Here is a 16531-nt window from a genome sequence, read left to right on the forward strand (position 1 = left end):
TTATTGTAAAGTGTTACCTAAAGTATACGGCATTTCCAGTATGCAATTCATTTCGTCAGTATGGGTCCTGTGTGTTCAAATAGGTATGATTTTTATACTGTACACCAGCAAAGTACAATGACTTCTTCTCATACAAGCTGCTGACAGGGGAAGCTAGCCTGCTGACAGGGGAAGCTAGCCTGCTGACAGGGAAGCTAGCCTGCTGACTGGTGACAGTATAGTCATTATGCAGCAGCAGTGTGTATCATCTGTCTCATCTGCTCATGCTCTATCTGAATATAAAGGCTGCTTCTCAAACAGCACCCTATTCGCTATATAGTGCACTACTTTTGACGAGAACCCTATGGGCCCTGGTCAAAAGTAGTGAACCAAATAGGCAACCAAAAAGGAGGAATTTGCAGCCCTGTACCCACCACCCTCAGTGACTTATTCATATGCTATGAGCCATCAGTTGACCGTTACACTGATAAGACAAGAAAATATTAAAACCGTTAAGATGAGGCATCTCTCTCTCTCTCATCCAATTAGTAAAGAGCAAAGTTGTTTGATGGTGATCTGAATTCAAAAATCCTTTTGACATTTATTTGAAATAATTCCTGACATCGAGGTCTCAAAGAAAAAAAATACGTGTTTATGAAATAGGCTTCCTCTCCACGAATGAGTCATTATACTCTCTGTAGTGCACTATAATAGGGAATAGGTCTCTGGTCTAAAGTTAGTGCACTATATAGGGAATAGGTCTCTGGTCTAAAGTAGTGCACTATATAGGGAATAGGTCTCTGGTCTAAAGTAGTGCATATATAGGGATAAAGGTCTCTGGTCTAAAGTAGTGCACTATATAGGGAATAGGTCTCTGGTCTAAAGTAGTGCACTATAATAGGGAATAGGGCTCTGGTCTAAAGTAGTGCACTATATAGGAATAGGTCTCTGGTCTAAAGTAGTGCACTATATAGGATAGGCTCTGGTCTAAATAGTGCACTATTAGGGAATAGTTCTCTGGTCTAAAGTGGTGCACTATATAGGGAATAGGATTCCATTTGGGAGGTACGCTCAATCTCTGGTGGTCAGGAGAGACAGGTCTAAATTTATGAGAAAATTACATTTAATGTACCGTTTCTGTCTGAGCCTGCAGCTGAGGTTTTTCCTTGAATCAATAGGAAGACGTTTAGTCATATTTGTGGACGGCCAAGCCAAGGCAAGGACATAGGGCAATGGGAGTGTCTTTGAGCTCCTGTCAGATACGGTAATGATTTAAGTATTATGAGTGACAAATGTTCCTAGATTAAATGATAGAAAGTCTCTGACAGCAACTCAAGCATCACTACACAGAACATAGTTCTTACCTGTTAAAGGAATCCTGCTGGTTATTGCATCCAGACGGTCTTATATTCCTCTCTGCCGACTATTTGATATCTGGAAGTCTCTAAGTCTTCTAAGTCTTCTAAATCAGCACTACTACAACCTACTACAAGTCTCCAATGAAAGGTTCCATTTTGTTTTATTCCCCCATGTCCTCCTCTTTAGCTGACAAATATTTTGGAGGAAAAGAGCACTTTCTTTTTTTAAAGGAATTTCCTGAAGAGTTCCTTCCTTTGTGCTGCCTCAGCAACAATTACATTCAAACAACCAGGAACAGGGAAGACTTCCTGAAAACTTCCAAAACACAATGGTAGGCTACACTACATACTACTGTGTCCCAAATAACACCCTATCACCTACTGTCACCGATGTGAGTAAGACCTTTAAACAGGTCAACATTCACAAGGCCGCAGGGCCAGACGGACTACCAGGACGTGTACTCTGAGCATGTGCTGACCAACTGGCAAGTGTCKTCACTGACATTTTCAACCTCTCCCTGACCCAGTCTGTAATACCAACATGTTTTAAGCCGACCACCATAGTCCCTGTGCCCAATAACGCCAAGGTAACCTGCCTAAATGACTACCGACCCGTAGCACTCATGTCTGTAGCCACGAAGTGCTTTGAAAAGTTGGTCATGACTCACATCAACACCATTATATCTCCCGGGTGGCGCAGTGGTCTAGGGCACTGCATCGCAGTGCTAGCTGCGCCTCCAGAGTCTCTGGGTTCGCGCCCAGGCTGGGCTGGGTTCGCGCCCAGGCTCTGTCGCAGCCGGCCGCAACCGGGAGATCCGTGGGGCGACGCACAATTGGCATAGCGTCGTCCGGGTTAGGGAGGGTTTGGCCGGTAGGGAGGGTTTGGCCGGTAGGGATATCCTTGTCTCAGTATGTAAAAAAATGTATGCACTCTACTGTAAGTCGCTCTGGATAAGAGCGTCTGCTAAATGACTAAAATGTAAAAATGTTAAATTATCCCAGAATCCCTAGACCCACTCCAATTTGCATACCAGATCCACAGATGACGCAATCTCTACTGCATTCCACAYKGCTCTTTCCCACCTGGACAAAAGGAACACCTATGTGAGAATGCTATTCATTGACTACAGCTCAGTGTTCAACACCATAGTGCCCTCAAAGCTCATCACTAACCTAAGGACCCTGGGACTAAACACCTCCCTCTGCAACTGGATCCTGGACTCCCTGACGGGCCGGCTCCCAGGTGGTAAGGGTAGTAAACAACACATCTGCCACGTTGATCCTCAACACGGGTGCCCCTCAGGGGTGCGTGCTCAGTCCCCTCCTGTACTCCCTGTTCACCAATGACTGCATGGCCAAGCACGACTCCAACACCATCATTAAGTTTGCCGATGACAAAACATTGGTAGGCCTGATCACCAACAATGATGAGACAGCCTATAAGGAGGAGGTCAGAGACCTGGCAGTGTGGTGCCAGGATAACAACATCTCTCTCAACGTGATCAAGACAAAGGAGATGATCGTGGACTACAGGAAAGGAGGGCCGAGCATGCCCCCATTCTCATCGATGGCGCTGCAGTGGAGCAGTTTGAGAGCTTCAAGTTCCTTGGTGTCCATATCTCCAACAAACTATCATGGTCCAARCACACCAWGACAGTCRTGAAGAGGGCACCACAACACCTTTTCATATTTTTTCTATTATTTATTTTCTATTATTTCAGTTTCTTTAGTAAATACTTTCTTAACACTTATTTTTCTTAAAACTGCACTGTTGGTTTGGGGCTTGTAAGTAAGCATTTCACTTTAAGATCTACACCTGTTGTATTTGGCGCATGTAAAATTTGTATTTAGTGCACTACTTTTGACCTGGGCCCTTAGGGCTCTGGTGCACTATGTAGGGAATAATAAGGAATAGGGGATGCAGGCCTTATAGCTATTTCTTAATAAGTTAACCACAACTCTGCATACTCCTCTTTGCCACATATTAATAACGTTGTTAAAATTTTCAACGTTAAGTTATCGCCAGGGATCATGCACTTTCCATACAGACCCTCTCAAAGGCCTCAATTGGATCCCTATTCCCTATAGTGTACTACTTTTGACCAGAGACCTATTCCCTAAAAGTACACTACTTTTGACCAGGCCCCTGAATGGCCTGTGTACACGAATGGCCCTCAGTGTGATTCCCTGACAGCTTTGTTCTTCATGTGGGATTTTCCATGTTGTATATTTGCTGTATGTCTAAACACATTAGGGTTTGTGTAATATCATTGGTAACTATGGGGTGAGGATGATGAAGACAGTGTTATGAAATAAATCAGGGACAATTGGTATCTTAACCGTTTATTAGATTTATTTTGCAGAACGAAACACAATAGATCTAAATAGTATTCAAAACTCCAACTCCATCAAATAAAAGCGAGGACATTTTCAGCTTTCGTTCTCTGTTATTAACATTGCAGATATTTGTTTACCTATAAAAGGTGCAAAAGAAATACAGCGTGACTCTTTTTCATGATAGTCATATATTTTCTTTAGTATAACCAAACACCAGAGACTTGCATTAAGTGAGACAGTGAGGGAGAGAAGTAGAGAGACATTGAGAGAGAGAGAGAGATCCACCTGAATGTAATACAATGTCTTCATTAAAAACACAATTTTGCTTCTGTTATTCTGTTTCTTTACATTACATCTCTTGATTGTACAATATTAAAAAAATACAAATGGATTCTTCAGCATACGCTGTTCTATTTTACAATTTCGACCACTTTGCCATTTGAGTAGAATTCAAATTAAATGTGTTGAAGTGAAAGTGAAAGGGACAAATTGTAGTAATCAAATGGATGTAAAAAAAAATATTTAAAAAAGTACATTCTCTCTCTCAAAGATTAATAACAGCTGTTAATAGAGTTTATAGTTTACATAAACATTGCTTTTATTTTCAATTATGGTCTCTAATAGCGTTGTCACTCTTGATAGAATGTTATACAGGGCCCTGCTCTATGTTGAGTAAATATGCTTCTGCAACGATTATATATCCAAAGCTTCAAAACAAATGTAAATAATTTCATACATAAAAATGAAAAGTAGTTGTCTGTGTATATAAACATACTTTTCTTCAAAATAACAATTTAATCTAAACTATGTTTGTGCAATAAAACCCCCCTGGATACAAAAATACCACACCTAATCTTAACTAAATGCATTTTAAAAGAGTGCTTGGACTAAACATGTGAGGCACTATTGGTATGAATTTGGTGAGATGGTAATAAATTCAATAAATTTTGACTATGTACAAAAGACAATACTTAATATTACAATACAGATACAGATCTTATTTACAGTTAAATTGTAGTCTGAACAATGTCATCTACCCCATATGTAATAAGACAAATGTGTGGAGAAAGTCCAAAAGGGAATAACACACACGTAATGTTACATTGAGATGAGATGTGAACTCATCTGCTCAAGTTTTAAAAACTTGAGCAGATAGGGGTGTTGTGTACATGGAACAGACAATTGGGTAGTAGTTTATAATTATCCTCACAATTCCTCATTTCTTTGGTGACACAGACAACTCGAGTTTTGGGAAACGGAAACCACCTCTAGACCCACTGTCGCTACTGGAGGATGAAGAGATTCTAGACTTTTTAGAGGGGAGAGATACACCACTTACCTCAACTCTCTCTTCACTATCTTCACCCAGTCGCACTTCATATGAGCCCTTTGACTTTGAGCCAAAACCACCAAAGGTGCCAAACTTTAACTTCTTTCCTTTCACCTTGGCCCTGCCGACATCTACAGAGATGTCGCCASCCTCAGCACTTAAGTGACTTGAGGGGGAAGACGCAGCCAGATCTCCCTCGTCACTCGCCACAGAGGAAGACCGATGCCTTGATTTCTTAAAAAGATCCAGTGAGGCCGACTTGCTCTTAGGGGACACACTATGCCCAGATCCTCCCTCTACTGACAACTTGCCACTTACTAACTCCCCATGACTTAAACTCAACTCTTTGGAGCCCTTAACGCCGCCACGACCACCGGCTCCAAGTTCTGCGTCCGGCCCCTGGAAGCTAAGATCCGCTGCACTACCTCCCTTTGCTTTAGACTTGCCAAAACCGAACCTTGGCATCTTGACCTTTACTTTCTCACCACTGTGCACCTCCAGGCTCGGAGAACTACCACTAACCGAAGGAGCCTGCACATCAATCTTTCCACCCCGCACTGCTGCCCCTGCCCCTGCTCTTGCTCCTGCATCAACATCTTCTCCCATCTCTGGTCCATGGTACTTCGAAACATTGATTTTGGGGAATGATACATGTCCCTCTGGGAAATGTAGTCCACTGTATCCTGAAACATTTGAGTCTACATCTACTCCTCCTCCCACTCCTCCAATATCTATCTTAGGACCTTTTAGATCTCCTGAAAGGCTTGCCTCTCCTTTCACATTTTTCCTGTTCACATTTACATCGACATCAGGTACATTTACCTGGGGCCCTTTGATTTTCATCCCTGGAAATTTTATGTTAGACTTAGTTTTTACATCCGGGGCTTGCACGTTTAGATCTGGTGTCTCACTATTGGCTTGTAGGCTCCCAGATGACAAGCCACCAGACAGAGAGCCATCACCTTTAACTTTGGGAGATTTTACATCAAATTCCACGTCGGGGAAATGAAGTTTTCCAAAGAAGGGTTTCTTTACTTTTGCTCCTTTCAGGTGAAGCTCAGGAGAGTCAACATCTAAATCTACACCTGAAGTTTCAAGGTCAATATCAACATTAGGTTTCTTTGCTTTCCCTTTGATTTTGGGTAGTTTGAATTTGCCTTTCTTTCCTTTGACATGAACGTCAACATCAGGGGCTTCTAGACTACTGTCAACCTCTGGCAAATTAACATCTAATTTGGGGCTCTTGCCTCCCATATGGATCTTTGGTGCCTTGAATTTAGGTCCTTTGATATTTGCATCCCCTAGGTTAAGGTCAACCTCAGGTGCCTTCACATCCATCTTTCCGTGATAAATATTCAGTTCAGGTCCTTCAACTTCAGGTGACCTAATACCAAATGTGGGACCTTTGAACTTTGGAAACTTGACATCTGGTTTGTCAATACTGAAACTGGGACTTCCCATATCAAGGGATCCACCGGACAACTTTGCATCAGGGCCTCTGATGTTGAGATGCTGGACGTTGAAATGTCAATACGCGGTCCCTTTGATGTAAAGTCCAGCTTTAGTAGGTTGCAGATCAATATTCTGGCCCCTCAAGTTTCTGGGCCTTTGAACCCAATATGAGGGCATTCTTCATCTTTGCCATTCTTTAAATCCTCGTCGTGAAACCTTCCATGTCACATCTGGACCTTCAATGCCTACTTTGGGTGCTTTGGCAGATCTCCTGACATATCAAATCACCCTTACACTTCGGTCTTTCAGGTTTGAAGTCCAGTTCAGCACTTGAGATCTTTTTGGGTCCTGACATTGACGGACCTTTAATCGTCAACTTTGGGACGCCCTTGATGTCACACAGTCAGCTTTAGGGTAGTTGCAGCATCATTATTCTGGCCCCTCAAGTTTGGGTCCTTTGAACCCAACATGAGGGCAGTCTTCATATTTGGCATCTTAAATCCTCCTGAACCTTCAATGGTCAACATCTGGACCTTCAATGTCTATTTTGGGTGCTTTGAGGTCTCCTTGACATATCAACATCTCCTTTCAACTTTGGACCTTTCAGGTTGAAGTCCATGTCAGGCATGAGTGTTGGTCCTGATATGGATGGCATCTTGAATTCTGGGCCCTTTGATCGTACCATCTGGACCGTTCAATGTCAACTTGGTGCATTTGATGGTCTCCTGACAATCAAAATATCTTCCTTTCACCTTGGACCTCAGATTGTAGTCCACATCAGGAATTTGAGATGGTTTGGTCCTGATATTCTGATGGCATCTTGAGATTTCGACTCCCTTTGATTTTCACCATCTGGACCTTACAATGTTCAAGTTCTGGACCTGTTAAATATCAATTTGGGCAGCCTTGATGTCAGTCAGCTTTAGGTCAGGTTGCAATCAATATCTGGCCCCTCAAGTTTGCGGTCCTTTAACCCAAAGGAGGGCATCTTCATCTTTGGCATCTTAAATCCTCCTGAACCTTCCATATGTCAACATCTGGACCTTCAATTCACCTATTTGGGTGCTTTTTGACGGTTTCCTGACCATATAATCCATCTCCTTCACTTTTGGACCTTCTAGGTTGAAGTCCATGTCAGGCATTGAGATGTTTGTCCTGATATGATGCATCTTGAATTTCGGCCCTTTGACTTACCATCTGGGACCTTCAATGTCTACTTTGGGTGCTTTGAGGTCTGCCTGACATATCAAAATTCTCCTTTCACCTTTGACCTTTCAGGTTGAGTCCACATCAGCATTAGAGATCTTGTCCAGACATGATGGCATCTTGAATTTCGGCCCTTTGATTTTACCATCTGGACCTCAATGTCCAATATCTGGACCTTTCAAATGTCAAATGTCGCCTTTAGGGTAGATTGACATCAAAATCTCCCTCAACTTGGCGTCCTTTGAATCCAAATGAGGGCATCTTCATCTTTGGCATCTTAAATCCTCCTGAACCTTCAATGTCCACATCCTGGACTTCAATGTTTATCTTTTGTGCTTGAGTTTCCTGACATATGCCAAATCTCCCTTCAGCTTTGGACCTTTTCAGGTTGTTGACAGTTCCATGTCAGGCATTGGAGATGTTCTGGTCTGCTATAATGGATGGCATCTTGAATTTCGGCCCTTGATTCTTACCATCTGACCTTCAATGTCTACTTGGGGCTTTGATGTCTCTGACATATCAAAATCTCCTGCACCTTTGGACCTTTCAGGTTGAAGTCACATCAGCATGAGATCTTGGTCCAGGACGATGATGGCATCTGAATTTCGGCCCTTTGATTTTACCATCTGGACCTTCAATGTCAATATCTGGACCTTCAATGTCAATGTCGCCTTTAGGTAGATGACATCAAAATCTCCCTCAACTTTGGGTCCTCTTGAATCCAAATGAGGGCATCTTCATTCTGTGGCATCTTAAATCCTCCTGAAACCTTCAATGTTCCACATCTGACATTCAATGTCTACTTTGGTCTTTGAGGTTCCTGACATATCAAATCCCCTTCACTTGGACCTTCCGGTTGAAGTCCATGTCAGGCATGAATGTTTGGTCGATTGACGGCATCTTGAATATTCGGCCCTTGATTTACACATCTGGACCTTCAACTGTCAAGTTTGGACCTTTATATCAATTTTGGAGCTTTGATGTCAATGTCAGCTTTAGGTATGGTTGACATTCAATATCTGGCCCTCAAGTTTGGGTCCTTTGAATCCAAAATGAGGCATTCTTCATCTGCATCTTAAATCCTCTCTTGAACCTTCCAAATGTCAACATCTGGACCATGTCAATGTCCTACTTTGGGTGCTTTGAGTTTGCCTACATATCCAAATCTCCCTTCAGCTTTGGACCTTTTCAGGTTGATGAAGTCCATGTCAGGCATTGAGATGAATATGGTCCTGATATGTGATGCATCTTTGGAATTTCGGCCCTTTGATCGTTCACCATCTGGAACTTCAATGTCTACTTTGGGCGTTTGAGGTTTCTGACATATCAAAATCTCCTTCACCTTTGGACCTTTCAGTTGAAGTCCACATCAGGCATAGAGATTTTTGGTGCCAATTGATGGCGCATCTGAATTTCGGCCCTTTGATTTTACCATCTGGACCTTCAATTGTCAATCTATCTGGACCTCATGTCAATGTCGCCTTTAGGGAGATTGACATCAAAATCTCCCTCAAGTTTGGGTCCTTGAATCCAAATGAGGGCATCTTCATTCTTTGGCATCTTAAATCCTCCTGAACCTTCAATGTCAACATCTGGACCTTCAATGTCTACTTTTGGTGCTTTGAGGTTTCCTGACATATCCAAATCTCCCTTCAGCTTTGGACCTTTCAGGTTGAAGTCCATGTCAGGCATTGAGATGTTTGGTCCTGATGGATAGGCATCTTGAACTTTCGGCCCTTTGATCTTACCATCTGGACCTTCAATGTCTACTTTGGGTGCTTTGAGGTCTCCTGACATATCAAAATCTCCTTTCACCTTGGACCTTTCAGTTGAAGTCCACATCAGGTCATAGAGATCTTTGGTCCAACACTTGATGGCATCTCTGAATTTCGGCCCCTTGTATTTTACCATCTGGATCCTTCAATGTCAAGTTCTGGACCTTTATATCCAATTTTGGGAGCCTGATGTCAAGTCAGCTAGGGAGGTTGACATCAATATCTGGCCCCTCAAGTTTGGGTCCTTTGAATCCAATGAGGCGATCTTCTATCTTTGCATCTAATCCTCCTGAACCTTCAATGTCGATACATTGGACCTTCAATGTCTACTTTTGGTGCTTTGAGGTTCCTTGAACATATCCAAATCTCCCTTCACCTTTGGACCTTTCAGGTTGAAGTCCACATCAGGCATAGAGACTTTGGTCCAGACATTGATGGCATCTTGAATTTCGGCCCTTTGATTTTACCATCTGGGACCTTCAATGTGCAATTCATGCTCGACCTTCAATCGTCAATGTCGCTTTAGGTAGTTATGACATCAAAATCTCCCCAACTTTGGGTCCTTTGAATCCAAACGAGGCATCTTCATCTTTGGCATCTTAAATCCTCCTGAACCTTCAATGTCAACATCTGGACTTCAATGTCTACTTTGTGCGTTGAGGTTTCCTGACATAATCCCAAATCTCCCTTCACCTTTGGACCTTTCAGGTTGAAGTCCACATCAGGCATAGAGATCTTTGTCCAGACAATTGATGGCATCTTGAATTTCGCCCTTGATTTTACCATCTGACCTTCAATGTCAACATCTGGACCTTCAATTCAATGTCGCCTTTAGGTAGATGACATCAAAATCTCCCTCAACTTTGGGTCCTTTGAATCCAAATGAGGGCAATCTTCATCTTTGGCATCTTAAATCCTCCTGAACCTTCAATGTCACATCTGGACCTTCAAGTTCTACTTTTGGTGCTTTTGAGGTTTCCTGACATATCCAAATCTCCCTTCAGCTTTGGACCTTTCAGGTTGAAGTCCATGTCAGGCATTTGAGATGTTTGGTCCTGATATGGATGGCATCTTGAATTTGGCGTCCTTTGATCTTACCATCTGGACTTCAATGTCTTACTTTGGTGCTTTGAGGTCTCCTGACATATCAAATCTCCTTCACTTTGACCTTTCAGGTTTTGAAGTCCACATCAGGCATAGAGGATCTTTGTCCGACATTGATGCATCTTGAATTTCGGCCCTGTTGATTTTACCATCTGGACCTTCAATGTCAATTCTGGACCCTTTAATTCAATTTGGGAGGCTTTGATGTCAATGTCAGCTTTTAGTAGGTTGACATCACATATCTGCCCTCCAGTTGGGTCCTTTGAATCCAAATGGAGGGCATCTTCATCTTTGGCATCTTAAATCCTCTGAACTTCAATGTCAACTCTGGACCTTCAATGTCTACTTTTTGGTGCTTTGAGGTTTCCTGACAATCCAATCTCCCTTCACCTTTGGACCTTCAGGTTGAAGTCCACATCAGGCAAGAGATCTTTGGTCCGAATTGATGGCATCTTGAATTTCGGCCCTTTGATTTTACCATCTGGACCTTCAATGTCAAATCTGGACCCTTCATGTCAATGTCGCCTTAGGTTAGATTGACATCAAATTCTCCCTCATATTGGGTCCTTTGAATCCAAATGAGGGCATCTTCATCTTTGGCATCTTAAATCCCTCTGAACCTTCAATGTCAACATCTGGACCTTCAATGTCTACTTTTGGTGGCTTTGAGGTTTCCTGACATATCCAAATCTCCCTTCACCTTGGACCTTTCAGGTTGAAGTCACATCAGGCATAGAATTTTGGTCCGAATTGATGGCATCTTGAATTTCGGCCCTTTGATTTTACCATCTGGCCTTCAATGTCAAATCTGGACCTCAAGTCAATGTCGCTTTAGGTAGATTGACATCAAATCTCCCTCAATTTGGGTCCTTTGAAATCCAAATGAGGGCATCTTCATCTTTGCATCTTAAATCCTCCTGAACTTCAATGCTCAACATCTGGACCTTCAATGTCTACTTTTGGTGCTTTGAGGTTCCTGACATATCCAAATCTCCCTTCAGCTTTGGACCTTTCAGGTTGAAGTCCATGTCAGGCATTGAGATGTTTGGTCCTGATATGGATGGCATCTTGAATTTCGGTCCTTTGATTTACCTTGGACTTCAATGTCTACTTTGGGTGCTTTTGAGTGTCTCCTGACATAAATCAATCCTTTCACCTTGACCTTTCAGGTTGGAAGTCCACTCGGCATAGAGATCTTGGTCCAGACATTGATGGCATCTTGAATTTCGGCCTTTGATTTTACCATCTGGACCTTCAATGTCAAGTTCTGGACTTTATATCAATTTTGGAGCTTTGATGTCAATGTCAGCTTTAGGTAGTTGACATCAATATCTGGCCCCTCCAGTTGGGTCCTTTGAATCCAAATGAGGGCATCTTCATCTTTGGCATCTTAAATCCTTCTCTGAACCTTCAATGTCCACATCTGGACCTTCAATGTCTACTTTTGGTCCTTTGAGGTTCCTGACATATCCAAATCTCCCTTCAGCTTGGACCTTTCAGGTTGAAGTTCCATGTCAGGCATTGAGATGTTTGGTCCTGATATGGATGGCATCTTGAATTTCGGCCTTTGATCTTCCATCTGGACCTTCAATGTCAATATCTGGACCTTCAATTATCAATGTCGCCTTTAGTAGATTGACATCAAATCTCCCTCATTTTGGGTCCTTTGAATCCAAATGAGGGCATCTTCATCTTTGGCATCTTAATCCTCCTGAACTTCAATGTCCACTTGGACCATAATGTTTACTTTGTTGTGCTTTGAGGTTTCCTGACATATCCAAATCTCCCTTCAGCTTTGACCTTTCGGTTGAACGTCCATGTCAGGCATTGAGATGTTGGTCCTGATATGGATGGCATCTTGAATTTCGGCCCTTTGATTTCTTACCATCTGGACCTTCAATGTCTTACTTTGGGTGCTTTGATGTCTCCTGACATATCCAAATCACCCCTTCACCTTTGGACCTTTCAGGTTGAAGTCCACATCAGGCATAGAGATCTTTGGTCCAGACATTGATGGCATCTTGAATTTCGGCGCCTTTTGATTTACCATCTGGACCGTTCAATGTCAATATCTGGACCTTCAATGTCAATGTCGCCTTTAGGTAGATTGACATCAAAATCTCCCTCAACTTTGGTCCTTTGATTCCAAATGAAGGCATCTTCATCTTTGGCATCTTAATCTCCTGAACCTTCAATGTCCACATCTGGACCTTCAATGTCTACTTTGGCTTTGAGGTTTCCTGACATATCCAAATCTCCTTCAGTTTGGACCTTTCAGGTTGAAGTCCATGTCAGGCATTGAGATGTTTGGTCCTGATATTGATGGCATCTTGAATTTCGGCCCTTGATTTTACCATCTGGACCTTCAATGTCAAGTTCTGGACCTTTAATATCAATTTGGGAGCTTTGATGTCAATGTTCAGCTTTAGGTAGGTTGCATCAATATCTGGCCCCTCCAGTTTGGGTCCTTTGAATCCAAATGAGGGGATCTTCATCTTTGGCATCTTAAATCCTCCTGAACCTTCAATGTCCACATCTGGACCTTCAATGTCTACTTTGGTCTTTGAGGTTTCCTGACATATCCAAATCTCCCTTCAGCTCTTGGATTTCAGGTTGAAGTCCATGTCAGGCATTGAGATGTTTGGTCCTTGATATGGATGGCATCTTGAAATTTGGCCCTTTGATCTTACCATCTGGAACCTTCAATGTTCATATGACTTCAATATCAATTCGCGCCTTAGGTAGATTGACATCAAAATCTCCCTCAACTTTGGGTCCTTTGAATCCAAATGAGAGGCATCTTCATCTTTGGGCATTCTTAAATCCTCCTGGAACCTTCAATGTCCACATCTGGACCTTCATGTTTTACTTTTGGTGCTTTGAGGTTTCCTGACATATCCAAATCTCCCGTTCAGTATTTGGACCTTTCAGGTTGAAGTCCATGTCAGGCATTGAGATGTTTGGTGCTCTGATATGATGGCATCTTGAATTTCGGCCTTTGATCTTACCATCTGGACCTTCAAGGTCTACTTTGGGTGCTTGAGGTCTCGCAACTGAATATCCCAAATCTCCCTTCACCTTTGGACCTTTCAGGTTGAAGTCCACACAGCAGCTAGAGATCTTTGGTCCAGACATTGATGGCATCTTGAATTTCGGCCCTATTCTGATTACCATCTGGACTCTAATCAAGTCAATATCTGGACCTTTCAATGTCAATTTTGGGAGCTTTTATGATCAATGTCAGCCTAAGTAGGTTGTACATCAACATCTGGCCCTCCAGTTTGGGGTCCTTTGATTCCAAATGAGGGCATCGCTTCATCTTTGGCATCTTAAATCCTCCTGACCTTCTAGTCAACATCTGGACCTTCAATGTCTACTTGGTGCTTTGAGGTTTTCCTGACATATCCAAATCTCCCTTCACCTTTGGACCTTTCAGGTTGAAGTCCATGTCAGCAGTTGAGATGTTTGGGCTAGTATGGGATGGCATTCTGAATTCGGCCCTTTGATTTTTACATCGCGGATCTCACTGCTCCAATGTCAAGTTCTGGACCTTTAAATATCAATTTTGGACCTATTGATGTGCAATGTCACGCTTTTGGTTAAGGTTGACATCAACATCTGGGCCCCTCCAGTGTTGGCGTCAACTTTTGATTCAAATGAGCGCATCTCATCTTTGGCATCTTAAATCCTCCTGAACCTTCAATGTCAAACATTCTGGACCTTTCATGTCTCAACGTGTTGGGTGCTTTGAGTGTCTGACATAATCCAAATCTCCCTTCACCTTTGGACCTTTCAGGTTGAAGTCCATGTCAGGCATTGAGATGTTTGGTCCTGATATTGACGGCATCTTGAATTTTGTCCCTTTGATTTTACCATCTGGACCTTCCATGTCTAGGTTTGGACCTTTGAAGTCTCCTTCGATCTTGGGGACTGGTATATTGATATCTCCTTTCATCTTTGGACCTTTTAGGTTGAAATCCACATCAGGCATGGAGACCTTTGGTCCTGATATTGTTGGCATCTTGTTTTTTGGGCCCTTGATTTTGCCATCAGGACTTTCAATGTCAATATGAGGACCTTTAATATCGACACTGGGTCCCTTGAAGTCAATGTCAGCTTTAGGAAGGTTAATATCTACATCTGGTATCTCTACCTTGGGGCTTTTGAATCCAAATTTAGGCATTTTGAATTTGGATCCTTTGACTTTAGGGCTGGTAGCCCCAATATCAAGGTCAATGTCTGGAAGACTACCTTTCGGTACTTTGACATTAATATCTGCTTTTGCTAGATTTACATCAACCTCAGGAGACTTGATTTTTGGCCCTCCGAATCCAAACTTTGGCATTTTGAACTTAGACTTCTTTGGTGCAATGTCAGGACTCTCTACTGAGATATCCAATCCATCAAATTCAGCTTTGGGTGGACTGATTTCTCCCTCAACTCCCCCTTTGAATTTTGGTCCTTTGAGACTGAAATCAACATCAGGCATTGACATAGACGGCATCTTCATCTTTGGCATTTTAATTCCACCTGAACCTTCAATGTCAACATCTGGTCCTTCAATGTCTACTTTGGGTGCTTTGAGGTCTCCTTTTATCTTTGGCAATGACACATCCACCTCTCCCTTCACCTTCGGCCCTTTTACATTGAAGTCCACATCGGGCATTGAGATCTTTGGTCCTGATATTGATGGACCTTTAATGTCAACGTTGGGAGCCTTGATGTCAATGTCAGCTTTTGGATCTTTGGTCCTGATATTGATGGACCTTTAATGTCAACATTGGGAGCCTTGATGTCAATGTCAGCTTTTGGTAGGTTGACATCAATATCTGGACCCTCCAATTTAGATCCTTTGATTCCAAATGAGGGCATCTTCATCTTTGGCATCTTAAATCCTCCTGAACCTTCAATGTCAACATCTGGACCTTCAATGCCTACTTTGGGTGCTTTGAGGTCTCCTGACATACCCAAATCTCCCTTCACCTTTGGGCCTTTCAGATTGAAGTCCACATCGGGCATTGAGATCTTTGGTCCTGATATTGATGGACCTTTAATGTCAACGTTGGGAGCCTTGATGTCAATGTCAGCTTTTGGTAGGTTGACATCAATATCTGGACCCTCCAATTTAGATCCTTTGATTCCAAATGAGGGCATCTTCATCTTTGGCATCTTAAATCCTCCTGAACCTTCAATGTCAACATCTGGACCTTCAATGCCTACTTTGGGTGCTTTGAGGTCTCCTGCCATACCCAAATCTCCCTTCACCTTTGGGCCTTTCAGATTGAAGTCTACATCGGGCATTGAGATCTTTGGTCCTGATATTGATGGACCTTTAATGTCAACTTTGGGAGCCTTGATGTCTCCTTCCAGCTTTGGCACTGACACATCTCCCTTCACCTTTGGACCTTTCAGATTTATGTCCATATCAGGCATTGAGATGTTTGGGCCTGACATTGATGGCATCTTGAATTTTGGACCCTTGATTTTCCCATCAGGGCCTTCGAAGTCAAGTTCTGGACCTTTGATGTTAACATTAGGTCCCTTGATGTCAATGTCACTTTAGGTAGGTTGACATCAACATCTCCCTCAACTTGGGTCTTTGATTCCAAATGAGGGCATCTTCATCTTTGGCATCTTAAATCCTCCTGAACCTTCAATGTCAACATCTGGACCTTCAATGCCTACTTTGGGTGCTTTGAGGTCTCCTGACATACCCAAATCTCCCTTCACCTTTGGGCCTTTCAGATTGAAGTCCACATCGGGCATTGAGATCTTTGGTCCTGATATTGATGGCCTTTAATGTCAACGTTGGGAGCCTTGATGTCAATGTCAGCTTTTGGTAGGTTGACATCAATATCTGGACCCTCCAATTTAGATCCTTTGATTCCAAATGAGGGCATCTTCATCTTTGGCATCTTAAATCCTCCTGACCTTCAATGTCAACATCTGGACCTTCAATGCCTACTTTGGGTGCTTTGAGGTCTCCTGAC

At 42.7% G+C, this 16531-nt stretch overlaps 1 long non-coding RNA gene and 1 pseudogene across 1 annotated transcript; both read right to left on the reverse strand.

The window, feature by feature from the left end:
* Window positions 1-3664: 3664 nt before the first annotated feature.
* The window catches only part of LOC111965601 (neuroblast differentiation-associated protein AHNAK-like), a 53669-nt pseudogene continuing 40802 nt past the window's right edge, over window positions 3665-16531 (reverse strand).
* Window positions 11521-12111, reverse strand: LOC139027993 (uncharacterized). The gene is made up of 2 exons (XR_011480129.1): window positions 11950-12111; window positions 11521-11622 (listed from the first exon to the last, which is right to left on the reverse strand). It is a non-coding gene; the product is annotated as an uncharacterized lncRNA (long non-coding RNA).

The sequence above is a fragment of the Salvelinus sp. IW2-2015 genome, linkage group LG6.2, assembly GCF_002910315.2.
Source record: "Salvelinus sp. IW2-2015 linkage group LG6.2, ASM291031v2, whole genome shotgun sequence".
Classification (NCBI taxonomy): Eukaryota; Metazoa; Chordata; class Actinopteri; order Salmoniformes; family Salmonidae; genus Salvelinus; species Salvelinus sp. IW2-2015.